Raw genomic sequence first — 21,904 nt, 5'->3', positions numbered from 1 at the left:
AAAAAGCATGCCAGTTGTGATCCAGCTGTTACATATCTGATATTAGGGCATAGTTGAATGGATCAGGGAAAGAGTTACTAGGAATCCAGAAGACAAGGAAGGGAGTTCCACCATGGTTTCAACTCAAGCTCAGTTTCTTATCTGTGTTCTGGGCAGGACAAGATATTCTGACTAGGAGTGGCAGAGGAAACAGCCCTTGAGGTATAGGAGGCAGCTCCAATTTTCCAGAAACCCAAGTACACCATGACTACCCAAATGCCCCAAGAAATCTCCATATGGTCAACTGCATGCAAGCAACAAAGGTTTGTTAAAAATTATCTCTCTGATTGATTGATTGATTGATTGATTGAATCTTTATTTGCGTCAGCCATCAGCCATAGCAATAAAACAACAATACTATATACAAAGTAATAAAACAGTAATAAAAAGTCAATTCTATAAAACACATTTTAGGGTTTTGAATCAGTAGTCAAATAGTGGATCTTGTTCTGATTGCCCCAGCTAAAAACCTTGCAACCTTTGCTGTCACCTGCTCATCTTGATCTGCCAAGAGAAAGGACACTGTGGCAGTGGTTGGGCGACCCGGAATGGACAATAAAAGAGGGGTGATAATCTCATTCCTCAAGTTTTTATTAAGAGTGCAAGCCAGAAGGATTTGGTACTGCCATTTCCACAGGGGCATAAGCATTTTGTACGTGGAATCTGTTGGAATCATCCCTTGAGTACAGCTGATAGCAATACATTCAAACTTGTGATAGTAAAAGCGCACCTATGTTTTAGAATTGCTAGGTTATACACATAGGGTGCCAGAGAGTCAAAATGGGAAGGTGGAAAATAGTCATACCATGGGCAAAAATTCCTTATTGTGGCCAAGTTGTTCTGTGTCTGATTTATGATATGGGTAGATACGCATGTTGGGAAGGGATAGACATGCATGCTTAGGGAGATGTTTAATTCAGAGCAAGGATGATTTTTATGGTTTCCTCCCAGGTGAGTTCATTGCTCAAAGTATGGGGTGCTTCTGAGTAATTAAAGCTACTTGGGGTGGATAAGTCATGGGTGCAGCCTGTAGGAGCCAATTTCATACAACCATCTGAGATGGATTCACCTAGTTCAAACCTGCCCTGAGACACTTTGGGCAGCTGTGCCTAGCCTAGCATGTTGCTTTGATTGCAGATTTCCCCAATCCATCTAGATTGTGTTCTTAAAACCTGCCCAATCAAGCGTGCATCCCCTTCTGAGTATAATATTTCCTAGTCCAGATATAGCATGCATCTGGTGTAAGGGACATACCCCTTTTGGGGTGGGTGATGCCTGTGCTGTGCTTAGCCTGCAAAGGTCGGGGGGAGGTGTTTCTTTCCTAAATTTATCTGTCTCTCCACTAGCCTGATTCCTGAGAAGCCCATAGGCAGTGCTAAAGAATTTCACTTTTATTTAGTGCCGCCCAGAGGCATCAGAGTTTGCAGGGCAGCAGTTGAAGAAGGAGCAAAAAGGGTTTTCTTGTGTGTGTGTGTTTCTTTGTGGCTGATTAGCTGTTTTCCCTGTGTAAAGGTCAGAGGGGGCAGGGTTTCTGTTGAGGCAGGGGATTAGCTGGGGAGGAGCTTATCAGAGTTTGCAGGGCAGCGGTGCGCGCCTAGCGGCGCGCGCAGTTATACCCATCTTTTAGATTTAGGGGAGCTAGTTTCAAACGTTTGTTGGGGGAGACCTAGGTTTTTTTGTGGGGTGAGTTATTTGTCCTGTCTTCACGCTTTTTATGATGGAGGACCGCTGTAGCCACCCCCAACGACACGATCTCAAGATGGAAGGGGAGGGAACAGCTGCAGTCGCCTGCGATTCCTGCGCAATGTTTGCCATCTTGCCAAAGGTTGCAGGCAGCTTTACGTGTAGCAATTGCATGTTGATTGCCCTTTTAAAAGACAAAGTCCAGCAACTGGAGGAACGTGTAGCTACGCTCCAAAGAATTAGAGAGCTGGAGCTCTTCTTGGAAGCAACAGAGCACACCGTCCCCACCAAGGAGGAGACAGGGGACTCCCCTGAGAAGGAGGATAGTTCACCAACACAGGAGCCAGATATATGGAGAAAAGTGACTCAAAGAAGTAGGAGGCCCAGGGTTCACTCTGATTGTTTAGAAATACACAATCGCTTTGAGGTCCTCTCCCCTAGCATGGAAGATGAAGAGCAGACTCCATTTGAGGATCTCTCCCTCATTACAGTCGATCAGGTATATGAAGATGAGCAGCAAAGTCAGTCCTCAGGGAATGTGCAGGCGACCTTGGAACGGACAGCTCACGGAAGAACCCCGACCAAACCTAAGAGGAGGCGTGTAGTGGTGATAGGGGATTCCCTACTGAGGGGAACAGAAGCAGTGATCTGTGGGCCTGACAAGATGTCTCGGGAAGTGTGCTGTCTCCCCGGGGCTAAGATCCAAGATGTAACTGAACGACTGCAAGGAATCATAAAACCCACTGACAAATACCCCTTCCTCTTGGTTCATGTGGGAACCAATGACACTGCAAGCAATAGCCTCCAGAAGATCAAAAGAGACTACGAGGCTCTCGGCAGGAAATTGAAGCAACTAAATGCAAAAATTGTCATCTCGTCTGTCCTCCCAGTTGAACGACGTGGCCCAGGGAGAGAGGGGAAAATAGTGGAAGTGAACAGCTGGCTTCGCAAATGGTGTAAACAGGAACGGTTTGGATTCTTAGATCACGGACTGCAGTTTCTTGAAGATGGACTTCTGGCAAGTGATGGGCTGCACCTCACAACGGTTGGGAGAAATGTTTTTGCCAAAAATCTCAGAAACCTCATCAGGAGGGCTTTAAACTGACTAATGTGGGGGAGGGAGACAGTGCTCCTGAAGGTAGGAGTCTATCAATTAATGAAGATGATCATCCAAATGTCATAGACCAAATGGAGCAAACAGCACGCGGACCTAGTGGTGGGAGGAAAAAATCCTTAAATAAGAGACATGGGGGAATGATTAATGGACTTCAATGTCTGTACACTAATGCGCAAAGCATGGGAAATAAACAAGATGAGCTTGAGCTCTTGTTACAGCAAACTAAATATGACATAATAGGCATCACTGAAACCTGGTGGGATAAGTCCCACGATTGGAATGTAATAATGGGGGGATACAATCTATTTCAGAGAAACAGACCAGACAAGAAAGGAGGAGGAGTGGCGTTATATGCCAGGGATGTGTATACCTGTGAAGAGATCCAAGATTTAGAACCTCAAAGCCAAAGTGAGAGCATTTGGGTCAAAATTAAGGGAGAGAAGAATAACAGAGACCTCATTGTGGGAGTTTACTATAGATCCCCAAGCCAAACGGAGGACATAGATGATGCCTTCCTGGAACAGATGGCCAAGCATGCAAAAGGAAGGGAGATAGTAGTAATGGGGGACTTCAATTACCCGGATATTTGTTGGACGTCAAACTCAGCCAAGAGCATAAGGTCAAACAGATTCCTCACTGGCCTTGCAGACAACTTCATTGTCCAGAAAGTGGGAGAAGCAACAAGAGGAACAGCCGTTTTAGATCTGGTCCTAACCAATGTTGATGACTTGGTTAGTGGGGTAGATGTGGAAGGATCATTAGGCGCGAGTGATCATGCTCTTCTGAAGTTTACTATACAGCGGAAAGGAGCAGCCAAGCATACTAGGACTCAATTTCTTGACTTTAAGAAAGCCGACTTCATAAAACTTAGGGAAGTGCTGGGTGAGATCCCATGGACAGCAATACTAAAAGGAAAGGGAGTTCATGATGGCTGGGAGTTTGTTAAGAGGGAGATAGTAAAAGCACAACGTCAGGCAATACCATTGAGACGGAAACATGGAAGGTGCCTAAAGAAGCCAGGGTGGCTATCTAAAGAACTTTTAACTGAATTAAGATTAAAAAAGGATGTGTACAAAAAATGGAAAAGGGGGGAAACCACCAAAGAGGAATTCAAACAAATAGCCAGCACGTGTAGACACAAAGTCAGAAAAGCTAAAGCACAGAATGAACTCAGGCTTGCTAGAGAGGTTAAAAGCAACAAAAAAGGCTTTTATGGGTATGTTCGTAGCAAAAGGAAGAACAAAGAAACAGTGGGGTCACTCAGAGGAGAAGATGGTGAAATGCAAACAGGGGACACAGAAAGGGCTGAACTCCTCAATGCCTTCTTTGCCTCAGTCTTCTCCGATAAAGAAAACAATGCCCGACCTGAAGAATTTGGAGCAAATGATTCAGCAAAGGAAACACAGCCCAGAATAACTAAGGAGATAGTACAAGAATATTTGGCTAGTTTAGATGTATTCAAGTCTCCAGGGCCAGATGAACTGCATCCAAGAGTATTAAAAGAACTGGCAGATGTGATCTCAGAACCACTGGCAATCATCTTTGAGAATTCCTGGAGAACAGGCGAAGTCCCGGCAGACTGGAGGAGGGCAAATGTTGTCCCTATTTTCAAAAAGGGGAAAAGAGAGGACCCAAATAATTACCGCCCAGTCAGTCTGACATCAATAGCAGGGAAGATTCTGGAGCAGATCATTAAGCAAACAGTCTGTGAGCACCTAGAAAGGAATGCTGTGATCACCAATAGTCAGCATGGATTTCTGAAAAATAAGTCATGTCAGACTAACCTGATCTCGTTTTTTGACAGAATTACAAGCCTGGTAGATGAAGGGAACGCAGTGGATGTAGCCTACCTTGATTTCAGCAAGGCATTTGACAAGGTGCCCCATGATATTCTTGTAAAGAAGCTGGTAAAATGCGGTCTTGACTATGCTACCACTCAGTGGATTTGTAACTGGCTGACTGACCGAACCCAAAGGGTGCTCATCAATGGTTCCTCTTCATCCTGGAGAAGAGTGACTAGTGGGGTGCCACAGGGTTCTGTCTTGGGCCCGGTCTTATTCAACATCTTTATCAACGACTTGGATGATGGACTCAAGGGCATCCTGATCAAATTTGCAGATGACACCAAACTGGGAGGTGTGGCTAACACCCCAGAGGACAGGATCACACTTCAAAACGACCTTGACAGATTAGAGAACTGGGCAAAAACAAACAAGATGAATTTTAACAGGGAGAAATGTAAAGTATTACACTTGGGCAAAAAAATGACAGGCACAAATACAAGATGGGTGACACCTGGCTTGCGAGCAGTACATGTGAAAAGGATCCAGGAGTCTTGGTTGACCACAAACTTGACATGAGCCAACAGTGTGACGCGGCAGCTAAAAAAGCCAATGCAATTCTGGGCTGCATCAATAGGAGTATAGCATCTAGATCAAGGGAAGTAATAGTGCCACTGTATTCTGCTCTGGTCAGACCACACCTGGAGTACTGTGTCCAGTTCTGGGCACCACAATTCAAGAAGGACACTGACAAACTGGAACGTGTCCAGAGGAGGGCAACCAAAATGGTCAAAGGCCTGGAAACGATGCCTTATGAGGAACGGCTAAGGGAGCTGGGCATGTTTAGCCTGGAGAAGAGGAGGTTAAGGGGTGATATGATAGCCATGTTCAAATATATAAAAGGATGTCACATAGAGGAGGGAGAAAGGTTGTTTTCTGCTGCTCCAGAGAAGCGGACACGGAGCAATGGATCCAAACTACAAGAAAGAAGATTCCACCTAAACATTAGGAAGAACTTCCTGACAGTAAGAGCTGTTTGACAGTGGAATTTGCTGCCAAGGAGTGTGGTGGAGTCTCCTGCTTTGGAGGTCTTTAAGCAGAGGCTTGACAACCATATGTCAGGAGTGCTCTGATGGTGTTTCCTGCTTGGCAGGGGGTTGGACTCGATGGCCCTTGTGGTCTATTCCAACTCTATGATTCTATGATTCTATGATTCTATGATCCAGAGGACCAGGCACATCCTAATGTCAGCTGCAGCAGGGCTCTAGATTCAGCAGGGCAGCCAGGTGGCTGCTGCTGCACATCTTCCAACAAGCTCTGCTCTGCGCCCCCAAGCAGAGCAGGGTGCCCCCCTCTGTCTGAGCCAGGGTTGCCAGCAGCGCATACGTTTTAGGTGGCTTGCAAGGAGCCTGTTACTCACCACCTTTTGTGGAGAGAGATCTGTGAATGCACCAGTGGTCTGCCTCCTAATTATTTGAAAGCTAGAAAGGCAAGCCCGGACTCCCCACCCCCCAATATATTATAGATAAATTTTAATCCTTTTTTTCTACTTCCCCCATGAAAAGCCATCTTTGACTGCAATTTGGAAGGCTTAATCCACTTTGGAGGGCCTCCTCTGCAGGCACATTTCATTCACTTTGACCAAAGAGGGAAAAAGTGGTTGGCATTATTAGATCCCCCATTGCAGTGAGTGAAGAACATAGAGTTTCATTTTATACAAGACCAGAATTACAGTTCAATGTGTGTGTGTGTGTGTGTGAGAGAGAGAGAGAGAGAGAGAGAGCGTGCAGAATACTCAGAAACAGATTGGATTTTATTTTTTTAAATGCACAGATACCAGGTGAATCTTGGGGCCTGTGCACACTTCTAGTAAATGTACACCTTCAGCAGACAGTACAACCTTTCCCCCCATAGGAAAGGCTACTTGCTACGGAATTCTTCAAAAGTCCAAAATCTGGTGAAAAATTCCCAGCTGTCTGGAGGACATATCCTGTTCTTAACTCACAGTGATGAAATATCAGTTAATCTTTTCTGATTATCAAGTGATCAGATTAACAACGGATGGTCAGCCAGTATCTGTGACACTATTTATCAGTTGCTTCCACTTTTCCCCAAAGCACCAGATGTGACATGCAACAGAACCGACAATACAATTCATCAACTGCTAAATTAAACATACAGTAACTACCTGGAGATATCCACATGCTTTGAAGTTAGACCATTTATTTTGCCCTTCAATATATGTGTGATTCCACCAAGGATAATGGAAAATAACACATGCACTTAAAAAAATTTACACCTGAATGTTGCATATATGAGATCCTTTACAGGGCTGACATTGTGTGTGATTCTGACCGTTTCAGCTTCAGCTCTTCCCCTTCAGTTGGTCATTAAGCAGAGAGCGCAGGCATATTCTTCCTCGTACTGCTGACAACAGAAATCCCACTGAGACCATAAAAAAATTGTGTGTGAAAGGCTGAATAGAGCCTGGCCGCCCATTTGTATCTGTCTGCTTTTAAAGGTCATTACTCCAGATACACCCCCATCTTGCACAGCCGTCTTGCAGCTGGATTTTTGACCATTCATTATTCTCACTCTTGATCCTTTATAACCTGTATACAAAGAGCTGGAAAGGCAGAAGGGGGAAGGCAAGGCAAGGTAACAGAATGAAAATCGGCTTGCGCTCCCCAAATCAGTAGCAAACATTTCCCAGTTAAATACAATTGTTTAATGATGCCAATAGGAATGGCTTTGCCAAGTTAAAACACAGAAAGTTTTCACAAAGACAAAATAATATTTTAGATATTTGTAGGCAGTTACAATACTTCTGCTCCCTTGGTGATGCTCAGCAGGAGAACAAAGCAAAGTCTATGAAGAAAGATGTGGTGTTAACTGCTGTTAAACCACCTGCCCCGTCTCATGAGTAATCGTCATGGAGCTTCTTAAATTACATTTGGTGACTGGAGTTCTTAAAACTCATTCTGCTGCCCAGGAGGACTCTCCTGTGTGGGTGTCTGAGGGCCCTGCTCCTTCCTGCCACTCACCACCTGGCCCAGGGCAGGGCCTGAAGGACTCACAGGGACTGCTGCGTTCTGCTGCCCAGGAGGACTCTCCTGTGTGGGTGTCTGAGGGCCCTGCTCCTCCCTGCCACTCACCATCTGGCCCAGGGCGGGGCCTGAAGGACTCACAGGGACGGTTGCTGTCACTGCTGCTGCGGCCCAGGGGGATCCGGAGGGGCGCAGAGTTCTTTTTAAGATGTTTTAAAATGTTCCTTTTCCTTTTCTTTTTCTTTTTTGTATATGCGGGGACGGGGATGGGGGTGGGATGGATGTTTGGTTGGGAATTTGTTTGATTTTAATGGATTTGTAATTTTTATAGTTTTTCATTTGTATTGTTTTTTGTTTTCTGGGGTTTTTGATTGTTTTAAGGTCTTATTTTGTTCTTAAGGGGAAGGGTCAGGGCTGCCGGGGAGTGGGTCCCAGCCATCAAAATGGCTGGGGTATGTTCCACAGAGGGGGATGCGCTGGGACAACCGATCTCAGTGATCACGGGTAGGAGGAGGAGTTACGCTAAGACCAGACCATGTCATTACAGAGGAGGCAGGTTTAGTCGTTGTCTGAGGACTATCCCTGCCTCCGGGTCTGGTCCTGTCCGGACGGATACTAGAATCAGCAAGGGATACCCACATAGCCTGAAGGTGCTGCTGTGCAATGCCAGGTCAATGATTCATAAGACCACTGCCATCCATGACTTGATCATGGATGGAGGATTTGACCTGGCTTGTGTAACAGAGACTTGGTTGGGTGAAGCAGATGGGCCTGTTCTTGCCGCTGCTTGTCCACCAGGTTTCTCTTACGCACAGCAACCCAGGCCTTGTGGGCGGGGAGGGGGGGTTGCAGTGATTTTTAGGAAGTCATTAGTTTGCACCAGGCGTCCTATTGGGAAGACCCATTTCTCTGAGTGCATGTTCTGGAAGTTGGGCAATAGGGGCAGTACAGGATTCCTTTTGGTGTACCGACCTCCCCGCTGCACCAAGGATTCCCTGCCCGAGCTGCTTCAGGTCGTGGCGGATGTTCTCCTGGAGACACCTAGTTTGGTTGTCCTAGGGGATTTTAATATCCATGCCGACACAACCTTACAAGGGGCCGCTCGGGACTTCGTGGAAAGCATGGCCTCCATGGGGCTGTCCCTGAATAAGTTTGGCCCAACCCATAGCCGCGGACATGCCTTGGACCTGGTGTTTACCTCCATGGATGTTGGTGTTCTGACACTAAGTAAAAGCGAAACAAAAGAAGTGCCATGGTCAGACCACTTCCTGGTGCAACTTGACTTCTCCGCGACCCTTCCCCTCTGCAGGGAGGTGGGACCAATTCGGATGGTCCGCCCCCGCCACCTAATGGATCCAAATGGTTTCCAGAGAGTGGTAGGGGATGCTTTATCCCATGTTGATGGCCTTTCAGCTGATTCCCTGGTGGCCCGCTGGAATGCGGAGTTAACCAGGGCTATTGACTGTTTGGCTCCGAAGCGCCCTCTCCGATTGCATGGAGCCCGGACAGCCCCGTGGTTTTCCATGGATCTGAGGGCAATGAAACAATCGTTGAGACGGCTAGAGCGCCGGTGGCGGATGACCCATTCTGAAGCTGACCGGACACAGGTTAGAGCTCAGTGTCGAGCCTACCAAGTGGCGGTAGCGACGGCGAAGAAGGCTTTCTTCGCCGCCTCTATTGCATCTGCAGAAAACAGCAGCAGGAGACTTTTTCAGGTGGTCCGCAATTTAGCGGAACCACCTGCCACATCGGGGCCCAGTACTGGCCACATGATCTCCTGCAATGATTTTGCAAAGTTTTTTGCAGATAAAGTCGCTCAGATTCGGGAAGAGGTAGACGCCACCGTGGGAGCAGGGCCGGGGCGGGAGAGTGCTAGAGTCCTGTCTAGTCAAATTGTGTGGGATCAATTCCAATCTGTTACCTCCGAGGATGTGGACAGGCTGCTTGGACGAGTGAAACCAACCACCTGTCTCCTTGATCCTTGCCCATCCTGGCTTATAAAAGCTAGCCGGGAAGGGCTGGGCGATGGGCTTCGTGGGGTGGTGAATGCTTCCCTCCGTGAGGGAGCCTTCCCAGACCCGCTGAAAGAGGCGGTTATTAAACCGCTTCTTAAAAAACCATCTTTAGATGCGGCCACGATGGCCAACTATCGCCCAGTCTCAAATCTTCCATTCTTGGGCAAGGTGATTGAGCGAGTGGTTGCTGAACAACTCCAGGCACGCCTGGAAGAAGCGGACCATTTGGATCCCTTCCAATCGGGATTCAGGCCTCATCACGGGACTGAAACTGCCTTGGTCGCACTGGTTGATGATCTCCGGCGGGCTAGGGACAAAGGTGAGAGCTGTTTCCTAGTTCTGCTGGATCTCTCAGCGGCGTTTGATACCATCGACCATAACATCCTTCTGGACCGTCTTGAGGGGCTGGGAGCTGGGGGCACTGTCATACAGTGGTTCCGCTCCTTCCTCCTGGGCCGTGTTCAGAAAGTGGTGGTGGGGGATGAGTGTTCAGACCCCATGGCTCTCACTTGTGGGGTGCCTCAGGGTTCTGTCCTCTCCCCCATGCTTTTCAACATCTACATGCAGCCGCTGGGAGAGATCATCAGGGGGTTTGGGCTGGGTGTTCATCAGTATGCGGATGATACCCAGCTCTACCTCTCTTTCAAATCAGAACCAGTGAAGACGGTGACGGTCCTGTGTGAGTGTCTGGAGGCGGTTGGAGGATGGATGGCGGCAAACAGATTGAGATTGAATCCTGACAAGACAGAAGTACTGTTTCTGGGGGACAGGAGGCGGGCAGGTGTGGGGGATTCCCTGGTCCTGAATGGGGTAACCGTGCCCCTGAAGGACCAGGTGCGCAGCCTGGGAGTCATTTTGGACTCACAGCTGTCCATGGAGGCACAGGTTAAATCCGTGTCCAGGGCAGCTGTGTACCAGCTCCATCTGGTACGTAGGCTGAGACCCTATCTGCCCGCGGACTGCCTTGCCAGAGTGGTGCATGCTCTGGTTATCTCCCGCTTGGACTACTGCAATGCGCTCTACGTGGGGCTACCTTTGAAGGTGACCCGGAAACTACAACTAATCCAGAATGCAGCAGCCAGACTGGTGACTGGGAACGGCCGCCGAGACCATATAACACCGGTCTTGAAAGACCTACATTGGCTCCCAGTACGTTTCCGAGCACAATTCAAAGTGTTGGTGCTGACCTTTAAAGCCCTAAACGGCCTCGGTCCAGTATACCTGAAGGAGCGTCTCCACCTCCATCGTTCTACCCGGACACTGAGGTCCAGCACCGAGGGCCTTCTGGCGGTTCCCTCACTACGAGAAGCTAAGTTACAGGGAACCAGGCAGAGGGCCTTCTCAGTAGTGGCGCCCTCCCTGTGGAACGCCCTCCCACCAGATGTCAAAGAGAACAACAACTACCAGACTTTTAGAAGACATCTGAAGGCAGCCCTGTTTAGGGAAGCTTTTAATGTTTGATGTATCATTGTATTTTAATATTCTTTTGGAAGCCGCCCAGAGTGGCTGGGGAAACCCAGCCAGATGGGCGGGGTATAAATAATAAATTATTATTATTATTATTATTATTATTATTATTCCGTCTAGAGGCTGCCCCTGAAGAATGGGCCCACCATTCAGTTTCGGGCTCAAGCTACATGTTACATTGGTTTTCCCCTTCCTTCAGTTCTTTTTTAAAAACAACAACAACAAAATTTACCTGGGCAGACGATCAGTTGAAGTGGAGAAAGGGTATGTGGAGAATTCATACTTATTTTTCATCTCAGGGTTCTTCAGCACAAACACTTTCTCCTCCTCACAGAAGGAAAAAATACGGGCTCTCCATGGGTTTTCTGTAGCTTGGAGTGAAAAAGCAGCTTGAAGAGTCTGATTTTTCAAACTGAAAAAGGACCAGAAGAGAAAACACCTCCACACTCCCTTGCTCTGACTCACTGCCTGCCCAGGCTAACAGTTTTAAAATGCAGAGGGGGAAACCACAGAGCCCCCCAACATGTGTAGCTTTTGCCTCAGCTGCAGTGTAGATGATCTCCCACCAGATCAAAAGTATGAACGATGCTTCATCTGCATTGTGGGCAACATCCTTTAGTGAACAGACGGAGGGCAATACCTGAACTGAATCTCACATGCCTTTTTGTTGTCAGGAAAACAACCCCAAACACAAAAGACACACATGCACCATGCAAGTGTAAAATGTATTGAAAACGATTCTGCCCTGCCTGCCTCTCCTAGGCTTGAGGCTGCTCACAGCAACATTTGAAGCAATTGGAACAATTGAACAATTGAAATGCACTGACAAGCTAGTCAGACAAAGGAGAATCCCTTCCCACAGCAACAGATTAAAAGCAGTCAGTCTCCACACTCTGCGCTCTGATGGGCTTTCTCTGAGAGACAGTTCTTCTGAGAGGCCCAGGGCTACCACTGAGAAAGACTTAAGTCACATTTTACAGAGAGTGTCTTTCCTTGACATTTTAAAGCACAATCAGTCTGACTGTGTTTGAGTAGAAGGAGCCATGGCGGTTACTTAATTTGTTCTCCTCCTGTCCTTTTCCAGTTCAAAATTGCTCTCTATGAAGCTGTTCTTCCCTGCCCCAACCACAGGGAAACATAAAGGAGTTCTATATTTCCCCTGATACATTTCCACCTGTGAGTCAAAATGCTTGGGGAAAGGTGAAAAACGACCAGCGGACAAAGGGTTACACAGCTTTCCTCCTCTCCCATAATTCTTCCTCCACCCACATGTTCAGCTGTTTTTTTCTGTTAATAATAATGATAATGATAATGATAATGATAATGATAATGATAATGATAATGATAATAATAATAATATATTATTTCTACCCCACCCATCTGGCTGGGTTTTCCCAGCCATTCTGGGTGGCTTCCAATAAAAGATTAAAAATACATTAAAACATCATTAAAAACTTACCTAAACAGGGCTGCCTTCAGATGCTTTCTAAATGTCATATAGTTGTTTATTTCTTTAACATCTGATAGGAGGGCGTTCCACAGGGTGGGTGCCACTACCAAGAAGGCCCTCTGCCTGGTTCCCTGTAACCTCACTTCTTGCAGCGAGGCAACCGCCAGAAGGCCTTCGGGCGCTGGACCTCAGTATCTGGGCTGGACGATGGGGGTGGAGACGCTCCTTCAGGTATACAGGACCGAGGCCGTTTAGGGCTTTAAAAGTCAGCACCAACACTCTGAATTGTGCTCAGAAGCGTATCTGTGAAGCAACAAAACATGGCATTCCTATAATGTGGAGTTTGAGCCACAGGCCCTTTGGCAACTGTGCACACTAATATGTGAAGGGGTGCATGGGGATGAAGGGGCCAGCTGTGTCCCCGCCCACCTGACCAGCCTCTGCTAGGTGGAGAGTGACAGTCTCACCATCAAACACAACCAGTGGTGAGAGATTGGGGGCCCTTCTGCTTCATGTGCTTCCTCCAGGTCTGAAGGGCAGCAAGATGAGAAAGAGCCTTTTCTGCAGAGGCTCCCTGCTTGTGGAATGCTCTCCCCAGGGAGGCTCAGTTGGCGCCTTCATTCTACACCTCTAGGCACCAGGCAGAAATATGTGTCTTTGGCTGATTAAGATCCAATCCCCTTTTAAATGTGGTTGTGGGCTGTGGGGGAGTTTTTGCCATTGATAACGTCATTTTCCACCTAACCAACTGGGAAGCAAATGGAAGAAAAATAAAAACCTGGGCAATAGAGTGTCATTCTTACTGCAGATGTTCTCCCCAACCAAGAGGGATCTAAAGAGCCCCATTTGTGTAAATCAGCCTTAACTTCCTTTACTAATGGATAATAATTCCTCCTCTTAAGTTGTTGGACATTTTTGGTTGCAGAATGAGCCCATAAGATGATCATCCAGAGGCGTACCTACCTACATAGCATAATGGATTTGTGATAATTAACCTCCAGACTATTTGCAGCGTGAAAGGACTCCAACACAGCTTGAATCTCAGGTAAGACTCTGATCAGAAAGAGTAGAATATCATATTCAAATAAAACAAGAACATATTCTTTACCATTTTCCGATATCCCCTCCATCTTGGTGCTTTGAGAAATCAGGTTGGCCAGAGTTTCCATGACTATAATGAATGGCAGAGGCGCCAGGTTGCTCCCAAGACTGGGCAGCCCAGAGAGCCCATGATGGAGGAGGCCGAGTGCGCTGGAGGAGCCACTGGACCTGCAGCGTGTGGGACATGCATAGGGCAGCCTCGAGATTGAGGGGTCTGCTCCCCTGAAAACAAAGGTACCTTCAGCCTCCTAGAGCTGCCACGCCTGCTACCTGGTGGCCCTAAGCAGATGCATTTTGCAGCTCCTAAAGGCAAAAAGGAAAGTGAATCAGTCATGTGTAGTAGAATCATAGAATCATAGAATCATAGAGTTGGAAGAGACCACAAGGGCCATCGAGTCCAACCCCCTGCCAAGCAGGAAACACCATCAGAGCACTCCTGACATATGGTTGTCAAGCCTCTGCTTAAAGACCTCCAAAGTAGGAGACTCCACCACACTCCTTGGCAGCAAATTCCACTGTCGAACAGCTCTTACTGTCAGGAAGTTCTTTCTAATGTTTAGGTGGAATCTTCTTTCTTGTAGTTTGGATCCATTGCTCCGTGTCCGCTTCTCTTGAGCAGCAGAAAACAACCTTTCTCCCTCCTCTATGTGACATCCTTTTATATATTTGAACATGGCTATCATATCACCCCTTAACCTCCTCTTCTCCAGGCTAAACATGCCCAGCTCCCTTAGCCGTTCCTCATAAGGCATCGTTTCCAGGCCTTTGACCATTTTGGTTGCCCTCCTCTGGACACGTTCCAGCTTGTCAGTGTCCTTCTTGAATTGTGGTGCCCAGAACTGGACACAGTACTCCAGGTGTGGTCTGACCAGAGCAGAATACAGTGGCACTATTACTTCCCTTGATCTAGATGCTATACTCCTATTGATGCAGCCCAGAATTGCATTGGCTTTTTTAGCTGCCGCGTCACACTGTTGGCTCATGTCAAGTTTGTGGTCAACCAAGACTCCTAGATCCTTTTCACATGTACTGCTCTCAAGCCAGGTGTCACCCATCTTGTATTTGTGCCTCTCATTTTTTTTGCCCAAGTGTAATACTTTACATTTCTCCCTGTTAAAATTCATCTTGTTTGTTTTGGCCCAGTTCTCTAATCTGTCAAGGTCGTTTTGAAGTGTGATCCTGTCCTCTGGGGTGTTAGCCACCCCTCCCAGTTTGGTGTCATCTGCAAATTTGATCAGGATGCCCTTGAGTCCATCATCCAAGTCGTTGATAAAGATGTTGAATAAGACCGGGCCCAAGACAGAACCCTGTGGCACCCCACTAGTCACTCTTCTCCAGGATGAAGAGGAACCATTGATGAGCACCCTTTGGGTTCGGTCAGTCAGCCAGTTACAAATCCACTGAGTGGTAGCATAGTCAAGACCGCATTTTACCAGCTTCTTTACAAGAATATCATGGGGCACCTTGTCAAATGCCTTGCTGAAATCAAGGTAGGCTATATCCACTGCATTCCCTTCATCTACCAGGCTTGTAATTCTGTCAAAAAACGAGATCAGGTTAGTCTGACATGACTTATTTTTCAGAAATCCATGCTGACTATTGGTGATCACAGCATTCCTTTCTAGGTGCTCACAGACTGTTTGCTTCATGATCTGCTCCAGAATCTTCCCTGCTATTGATGTCAGACTGACTGGGCGGTAATTATTTGGGTCCTCTCTTTTCCCCTTTTTGAAAATAGGGACAACTGTATACTGGTTTCTTTCTTTCTTTCTTTCTTTCTTTCTTTCTTTCTTTCTTTCTTTCTTTCTTTGAATAACTTGCATTGGGTTTTATAAACAAGGATCATAGGAATAATAAATGATTTAAATAAATAAGTGGACCAAGTCTTCACGTGCCATTTTTATATCACAAAAGTAGCATAATAAATTTGTAGTAATGTCAAGACAAATGGTTCATTATTAGTGGACAATATTTTCTTGGTTTGTGAATTGGTTTAAACAAAAGCAAAGGGAAAACAGAAAAAACGAAGTTAACAAATAAATGTGGTTTACTGTTCTGACTCAAAATGTAAATATTTGGTGTGTTTATTTTTTTGCTACGGTTTTAAGGTTTGTTTCATTTTCCTTTTAAAAGAGTGCTTTGCTGTCATGCATATTTTGTGTGGACAAACTTATAAATGGAAACAATTTGAAACAGTGTGAATCAGTGTTTCTCAAACAGGGAAATTACAGGAAATGCATACACATACTTTGTGAGGCATTTGAGGGAGGCAACGGGAAAAATATGAAAGAAAAAGAAAATTCTGATTAAACTGGCAAGGCTCTCACAAGACCTTCAGAGCAAATGCCTGTAGTTAGCTTGAGAAAAGATGAACTATGGAACTCCTCACCACAAATAAAATGCTGGGGCAAAGAATTTAGCAGTTGCCAAAGATGGATTGGATATCAACAGAGATACCAGTAATTGCAAGCTGATTATGCCCAAACTCTGTCTCCATCTGCCACCATTTACAGCTTATCCACACTTCCTCTTCTTTTGCTGCTTTCCTCTGGAAAAACAGCTCTTTATCGCTCAATCGGAGCAAACAGCAATCAGGTTTTCCATGGATTTAGATTTAGCTCTGATTTAGAGCTAAAGAGTGGCTTTTCCCTGGGAAAGGAGTAGAGCAAGGGGAAAACTACTTGGACCTGTGCTTTTTAGGCATGGGACAAGCAGAAGTGCGGACAACCCCTAAGTGACTGGCTGTGCCCCTTCACAACTCTTTTGTGAAGCAGTAATTGTCACCTGTCTCAAATGGGCCTTGAGGGTCCAAAGTTTGACAACCTCTGGTGTAAACTTACTCTCTATAGCTATAAAAAATGTACATGAGTCTCAGTGCAATTCAAGAAAAAAAAATAGATAAAATGAAATTATAGGTTAAAAGAGTCTGGTTGCATCTGTAACTTGCTAATTCTTGCTTTCTTGTCAAATCGTGACAGACAAAACATACTAAAAATCTGGAAGGAGATGCTGCACACATTCTGTTCATGAAATTTATTTCTGAGCTCCATTAAACCTAGCCAGACTAATAATTGATGTGAGCATCCGGTGGGGCTAGCTTATAAGTCCTGGAACACTCTTCCTGTCTAGTATCCATGTCTATAATTCTTTCACAGAGGGATGTGGCAGAATTTGTTATTGTCTTAGAAACATGGGCACTCTGCTATCAGCCAGAAGCACAATGTGAGTCATTCAGTTTCCCCCCTGGAAACAAGCTGGTGCTTGCCTAATTGGTATTTGAGGAGCTTGTTGAAGGGAGCAGGCTGACTGATAATGTAGTACATGGGGTTTCCCCCCAGAGTGCCCAGTTGTCCAACTATTGTAGGAATGCCATCACTTTTCTGAACGTGCAACATGGGGCACCGCAGTACTCCTTAGGACAGGAGTGGGGAACTGTGGCCCCCCAGATGCTCTTGGTGTGGAATACAACTCCCCCTATCCCTGACCATGCTATGAGGCAGTGGCAGGGGGAGGCCAGTACCACCTGGAAGACACAGGATCCCAGTCCCAGGCTTAAGACATGTTTCATGGGTACCAGAATTTTTGCTGTCTTTCATATTTCTTCCAGAGCCTTGCAGCCAAGGATTTAGCTGTTTTTATTATCAGATTAATATTTGAATTTCAGCTCTTCTTAGCTCTGCAGAGTTGCACCACGAACATCTCTGTTCTTTGCCTATCGTCTTTCCTTTCCCTTTCAGAAAAGCCACTCTATCCTTCTGCTCTGCCCCTCATGGCCGGCTTCCAACCTTGTTTCCCAGGGCCCCTGATTCATCTCTGATCCCTTTTCTAAGATCCTTCACCTGCTCTGATACTGCTCTGATCTAGGCAGCACTGCTGTGTGCTGGTGTTATAATTGTCTGTGGTGTACAGAGTTTTTTGGTCCCATCATGGCAGCAATTCATACTAATGGTGCCAGTAGTAGATAGGTAGCCGTGTTGGTCTGCCATAGTCAAAATAAAAAAATTCCTTCCAGTAGCACCTTAAAGACCAACTAAGTTAGTTCTTGGTATGAGCTTTCGTGTGCATGCACACTTCTTCAGATACACTGAAACAGAAGTTGCCAGATCCTTCTATATAGTGAGAAGGTGGGGAGGGGTGTTACTCAGAAGGGTGAGTAACACCCCTCCCCACCTTCTCACTATATAGAAGGATCTGGCAACTTCTGTTTCAGTGTATCTGAAGAAGTGTGCATGCACACGAAAGCTCATACCAAGAACTAACTTAGTTGGTCTTTAAGGTGCTACTGGAAGGAATTTTTTTATTTATACTAATGGTGGACACTAGTATGCCAAAAACAAAGCTCAATAGATTAACTAAATAAGGCCCCGGGGAGCCTAAAGCAATCACTTGCAGAGGAGGCTTCCCATAGTATTTCTGGAGGAATAATTGCTCTTTGATGTCCTGAGGGTAGGGGGAGTGGGATCACACACTTGCCATCTCCATTTCCAACCTCCATCTGTTCCGTTTACATGCATTGATTCGTACAATGGAACAAGTTCTTTATGTACAATCAAGAACCTTGGAAAAGCAAAGATCCCAGTCATGTGCATGTATACACATATAAACTATGCCCATGTTAAGCTGAACATTCTTGTGTCTGGGATTGGGAACAACACAAGTGATCTGACTTCCCATCCCACATGTTCAATGAAACATTTGAATAGTGTTACCTCGCCTCTATTATAAGATGTTTGCTATTGAAGAGGTTTTGCAGAATTTTGGCGCGCTATAAAAATATGTAGAAAGCCAGTTTGACAAACACTGGCAAAGGATGGGTAAAATAAATGCATACCATGAGCAATGATTGCTGCATTATATCTCCTTCAAATCTATGAAAAACTATTGTCTGTACACAGCCTCAGGATACTAATATTCTGAGGTATTTAATTGTCCAAGTTCTTAAGCAATTATGAAGATTAGCAAAGTCTATTAGAACTTCTAAGTAACCTTGCATCCACTTTCTATACAAGAAGTGATTTACTTGATTAAAATGTTGCCACTGGAAACATTAAAAAAATGTAATCCCATTAATGTATAGTCATTCAGTTGTCGTAATGATTTCAGGCAGTGTTGTCAAGATTTTCAAAGTGAAGAGGGCTTCAAAGTTTCAATACTCAATGGCTAACCAATAAGTTGCCACATAATTTGGATGTCAGTTTTGAGTCACTTCTGAACAGCATGAATCACAGAGGGCCAAACTACCATAGTTGTGGTGCAATTAGCAATGTCTAGGTGCAAAGCCCCCAGCTAGAAACGGGGCTCTAGCAGGGTGTGGGGCTCAAATCTTTGTCTCTGCTGTGCTCCTATTTTCACTGGGGCAAAGCCTTCTATTTGCAATAGGGAGTAATTGTATTGTGTGATACTCTCCTGCTTACAACAGTGAGCACTTGTGCACACATTAGCACTGAAGCCCAGTAACAGACAATAGTGAGTGAAACAGACACACAAAGAAAAATTGTACAATAATTAATAAGGCACACTGGCAGATAAATTAATAAAATAACAAAATAGCTTGAGACGGTGTAAAGGAGACTACAAACTCAGAACTATTCTAAAGAACAATTCTAAGCTATTCTATTCACTGGCTCTAATAAGAACAAATAAGCTACACTTAGGGAACAATCCAATATCATGATCCACTGTGTGAGGATGGTTAGGATCCAGTGGATCTCTGGCTGAGCCAGAAGGTTCTTGGCACATCCAGAGGAAACCAGCTTAACTCCCTCAGGCTCAGCTCTTCCAGAGATATGCCAGTGTATCTCTTCCCTTCCATCCCAGTGGACTAACAAGCCTGACAGATCTTAAGCCAGTGTAAGCCCTGAAAAATGGCATTTTGGTGGCATGACATAGCAGGATGTCAGGGGCATTTAGGATAAGGTTACCAGACGTCCCCGTTTTCCAGAGACAGTTCCCGGATTTACAAATCAGTCCCCATACAAAATCCATTGAAGTTGAAAAGTGTCCCCAGATTCATTGGAAAAAATCTGGTAACCTTAACTTAGGATGGATCTTGTGCCTGTTCGGCTTGGTCATCTGACTTGACAATTCAGTGTAAGTTCAGACAACCAAAAAGGTGGTGTAATTCATAAAGGCTCACTTTCGCTCTGCTAGGCCTGGGCGGGCTTAGGCAGCAGTAGCCCAACTGCTGAACAGCTTGGATCTGGTAAAATGTTATGCCTGTTTAATTTACGCTAAGCTTTTTTCATGCCAACTTCTTGTGTAGAGGATGGCTCCCTTAGACAGACCCAAGCAAAACAGAAAAAATAAAGCAGAATTAAACCCAATGAACAAATGAAAAAGAACTGTAGTAATTTGGAAGAAAGGGACGTGGGTGGCGCTGTGGGTTAAACCACAGAGCCTACGGCTTGCCGATCAGAAGGTCAGCGGTTCGAATCCCCGCGACGGGTGAGCTCCCGTTGCTCGGTCCCTGCTCCTTGCCAACCTGGCAGTTTAAAAGCACAAAGTGCAAGTAGATAAATAGGTACCGCTCCGGTGGGAAGGTAAACGGCGTTTCCGTGCGCTGCTCTGGTTCGCCAGAAGCGGCTTAGTCATGCTGGGCACATGACATGGAAGATGTATGCCAGCTCCCTCGGCCAATAAAGCGAGATGAGCACCACAACCCCAGAGTCGGTCACGACTGGACCTAATGGTCAGAGGTCCCTTTATCCTTTACCTTTAATTTGGAAGAAAAGGGAGACATGAGTAAGGAACTAGGCTGAAATGATGTGTCCAGCAAAAGCCTCCAGCAGAACTTTTTAACACTGCTGCCCTTCAAAGACAAAGAGCAAGAAGCACGAGACAAAAACACTATTTGATATCTGTCAATTTCCCTCCCATAGCACTGGGATGTTTTAAAGTTGGGGTAAATCATTACAGTCTTGACCTGCCTGCCCCAATGAGGCTCTCTTGGCTCCTGTCCCCCACCCTGACCTTTGCCCTCTCTTGCCACCACTCTGGTATTTTCTTTATATTGTCAGCCTAGAGACACTCATTTTGCTTTTCACAGATACTCATCTGCAATGTTTTGTGCTGTCTGAGACGCCAAGGAACCATGGAGATCCTGCTTCAACCTGGGGCACCTTGTACACCTTGGACAAGCCCAGAAAACCTCTGAAGCCCCCTTCCCACTTTGATTTGGCCTTTGGGCTTCTGCGTTAAAAGTGAGCCATTGCTCAGGACATTGCACATCTAAAAAAGTGTTAATTAAACTAATCAATAAATATATTTTTATCTCTAGATTGACAAACACATGTAATCTTTCCTAATGTAAATATCCAAATAGTACAAATTGTCCTTAGATTAAAAAAGAAAATATTATTCCATGGGCATCACTGAAGCCAGGAGGGAGTGGTGGTTATCTTAAATTCTGTTGTTGTTCCATGGATTAGTTTTGCCTTGTGTTCCACTCCACCCACCCTTCCAGTCAAAATTGATGCATGAACAGTTTGCCATGTTCTCTGTTTGTATTTTTGTTGTTGTTGCCATTACAGGTTTATTTGTTTATTTCATATTTTCTTTGCTTGGATATATCTCCTAATCTGATTGTGAAGCTGTTGAACAGGTGATCTCTCTGACACTGTTCCTTGGTGAATGATTGAAGTTGCTGATGAATGGGGATGGGGTAGAGGTGATAAAAAGACGATCACTGTATGTCTGACTATGAGACTCACTCACTGGATCATCACCTTGTCGTGGTGAGTGGGCTTGCACATTCCTATGACCCTTGTGAGTGAACCATTAGGAATCTCATACTCCCAGCAGGGTCACCCAAGGCAGTAAGGTCAAAGGGAAGGAGCTAGACAAAGAATGATCCAAGAAGTCCTCAATGGCAGAACAGGAGGAAGATAACAAGTGGTGTAGTGGTTAAGAGCGGTAGTCTCGTAATCTGGGGAACCGGGTTCACTTCCCCGCTCCTCCACCTGCAGCTGCTGGGTGACCTTGGGCCAGTCACACTTCTCTGAAGTCTCTCAGCCCCACTCACCTCACAGAGTGTTTGTTGTGGGGGAGGAAGGGAAAGGAGAATGTTAGCCGCTTTGAGACTCCTTAGGGTAGTGATAAAGCGGGATATCAAATCCAAACTCTTCTTCTTCTTCTATGTTACAACAGCTGTGAAGGTGGATGAAGGCTGCAGCATATAGAAATCTACCGGTTTGTCATGACTACTC

The 21,904-nt window shown here is 45.7% G+C and overlaps 1 long non-coding RNA gene across 1 annotated transcript in view; it reads left to right on the top strand.

The window, feature by feature from the left end:
* Positions 1-20,894, top strand: part of LOC308589511 — a 38,174-nt gene extending 17,280 nt beyond the window's left edge. Inside the window, exons 3-5 of the long non-coding RNA XR_014009338.1 lie at positions 157-302; positions 13,525-13,644; positions 20,746-20,894. This is a non-coding gene — a long non-coding RNA (uncharacterized lncRNA). The remainder of the gene's footprint in view (positions 1-156; positions 303-13,524; positions 13,645-20,745) is intronic.
* Positions 20,895-21,904: the final 1,010 nt, after the last annotated feature.

This window comes from Podarcis bocagei (assembly GCF_964188305.1).
Source record: "Podarcis bocagei genome assembly, chromosome: 6".
In the NCBI taxonomy this organism is placed as follows: Eukaryota; Metazoa; Chordata; class Lepidosauria; order Squamata; family Lacertidae; genus Podarcis; species Podarcis bocagei.
Note: the sequence above shows the minus strand (reverse complement) of the source record. Positions and strands in the feature narration are given on the sequence as shown.